The sequence below is a fragment of the Dipteris shenzhenensis genome, chromosome 29 (genome assembly GCF_047967505.1).
Source record: "Dipteris shenzhenensis isolate YYH24624 ecotype China chromosome 29, Dip_SZ_1.0, whole genome shotgun sequence".
In the NCBI taxonomy this organism is placed as follows: domain Eukaryota; kingdom Viridiplantae; phylum Streptophyta; class Polypodiopsida; order Gleicheniales; family Dipteridaceae; genus Dipteris; species Dipteris shenzhenensis.
This window is the reverse complement of record NC_141624.1, coordinates 34,520,311-34,523,136: the sequence shown is the minus strand read 5'-3', so window position 1 is coordinate 34,523,136 and position 2,826 is coordinate 34,520,311. Positions and strand designations below refer to the sequence as shown.

The following is a 2,826-nucleotide window of genomic DNA, read 5'->3' as shown; positions in this document are numbered from 1 at the left end:
AGGGTCGATATATAGAATGTTATGCATAAGCTAGGAGCTTTCAACAATTTAAATTGCTTATTAAATTGATTTTGTATTGGTGGTGTACTATGTTCAATGCTATATGGTGTAAGGGAAAGCATTTTTGGACACAATAGATTGATGATAAGAGAAACACACAAGATTGCGGCATCATTGCTAGCTTTAAGGGAGCCAATGGAGCCATGGATGATTAAATTTGTGGCATAATCGAAGATATTATTAAGCTTTACTTTCGACGTTTCTTTGTGTATGTTTTGGATGTCAAGTGGTTTAAGGACGTGGTGAAAAGAGGCTCTAATGAAACAACCAAATGCCATGCAAGTGGCTTTGTAACTATTGACTCCACAAAGTTTTGGCAAAGCAAGAAGGACACACTAGTACTACCGCAACAATGGAAACAGGTACTGTACACATATATAAACATACTTACTTTTTAATATTTGATACCTTCTATGCAAGGAAAATAACATGATTGTATTTGTGTTTGAATTAGGTTGTCTATCAACTAATGGTGGGGATAATAATAGGTGGTGGCATGTCATACCTATTACGCCACATTCCATCAAAGTGATATATAGTACATTTACTAATATGGAGTGTATGGAGGATGATCATGGCCATGGAGGTGATGATGATCGTGATACAAGAGAGGAGGATGATCATGAGATAGGAGATACAGATATTCAGGCCATTACCCATGAGGACGAGCCTACCATTGGTGATGCTGATCTTGATGAACACAGTAGCACGAGTAGTAGTGGGCTGAATGTATTTGTAGATCTCAATATTGGTTTCGATTTTGAAGTAAATAGTTTGGAAAGGGTTGATCTCACTAAGGATGATATCAAACCATAGCCCATCATTGATATTGGCAAAACTATTTTATATATTTTCTCATTCTCCTCACCTCACTTGATTTTTGTATATGTGGGTTTGCAAAAAAGCATTGATATTTTTATTAAAATGATGTGCTTTGGTAATCATGGGCACTGTTTGGAAAGTCGTGATGCACATTTATCAACCTGCAACAAAATTTTACTCTCTGTATTCTCTGCTACGCATTTAGAAACATGTCTAAATACGCATCTAAAAGATAGTGTAGATACACTATTAGATGCGTTAATAACCATGCTATTAGACAAGCTAATAGACGTGCCCGTATTTTCTCTAATTCTTTTTGCGCCTATAGATGCACCTACTATAGTTGCTTTTTCAGGTACGTCTATAGTTGCTTTTTCTTATAAAAAATATTCATGTGGATTGGCTACTTGACAAAATGGAAAGAGTAGAGAGAGATGAGGAGATGCATATCACAATGGAAGAATGGGAGTATGCTAGAGGATGCACGCAAAGGGTCGGTATATAGAATGTTATGCATAAGCTAGGAGCTTTCAACAATTTAAATTGCTTATTAAATTGATTTTGTATTGGTGGTGTACTATGTTCAATGCTATATGGTGTGAGGGAAAGCATTTTTGGACACAATAGATTGATGAGAAACACACAAGATTGCGGCATCATTGCTAGCTTTGAGGGAGCCAATGGAGCCATGGATGATTAAATTTGTGGCATAATCGAAGATATTATTAAGCTTTACTTTCGACGTTTCTTTGTGTATGTTTTGGATGTCAAGTGGTTTAAGGACGTGGTGAAAAGAGGCTCTAATGAAACAACCAAATGCCATGCAAGTGGCTTTGTAACTATTGACTCCACAAAGTTTTGGCAAAGCAAGAAGGACACACTAGTACTACCGCAACAATGGAAACAGGTACTGTACACATATATAAACATACTTACTTTTTAATATTTGATACCTTCTATGCAAGGAAAATAACATGATTGTATTTGTGTTTGAATTAGGTTGTCTGAGGGTTGTCTATCAACTAATGGTGGGGATAATAATAGGTGGTGGCATGTCATACCTATTACGCCACATTCCATCAAAGTGATGTATAGTACATTTACTAATATGGAGTGTATGGAGGATGATCATGGCCATGGAGGTGATGATGATCGTGATACAAGAGAGGAGGATGATCATGAGATAGGAGATACAGATATTCAGGCCATTACCCATGAGGACGAGCCTACCATTGGTGATGCTGATTTTGATGAACACAGTAGCATGAGTAGTAGTGGGTTGAATGTATTTGTAGATCTCAATATTGGTTTCGATTTTGAAGTAAATAGTTTGGAAAGGGTTGATCTCACTAAGGATGATATCAAACCATAGCCCATCATTGATATTGGCAAAACTATTTTATATATTTTCTCATTCTCCTCACCTCACTTGATTTTTGTATATGTGGGTTTGCAAAAAAGCATTGATATTTTTATTAAAATGATGTGCTTTGGTAATCATGGGCACTGTTTGGAAAGTCGTGATGCACATTTATCAACGTGCAACAAAATTTTACTCTCTGTATTCTCTGCTGCGCATTTAGAAACATGTCTAAATACGCGTCTAAAAGATAGTGTAGATACACTATTAGATGCATTAATAACCATGCTATTAGACAAGCTAATAGACGTGCCCGTATTTCCTCTAATTCTTTTTGCGCCTATAGACGCACCTACTATTTTGCACGTTTATCAGGTACGTCTATAGTTGCTTTTTCTTGTTGTGTAGATAGCCCATTGCCTAGACTAAGTACAATTTCAAGATAACAAAATGTTTTCATCTTGAATGGAGGTAACTTGGTTGCTCTTATTTTGGTGCTCACTCTATGGTATTACTAGAGTCGAAAATGTTGTCACTATTATCCATACCTATGATGATTTGAAAGGCGAGATGGAAAGGCAAGT

General features: G+C 36.4%; 1 pseudogene; it reads left to right on the top strand.

Moving 5' to 3' along the window:
* Positions 1–1,570: 1,570 nt before the first annotated feature.
* On the top strand, positions 1,571–2,254 carry LOC147882751 (uncharacterized; annotated as a pseudogene).
* Positions 2,255–2,826: the final 572 nt, after the last annotated feature.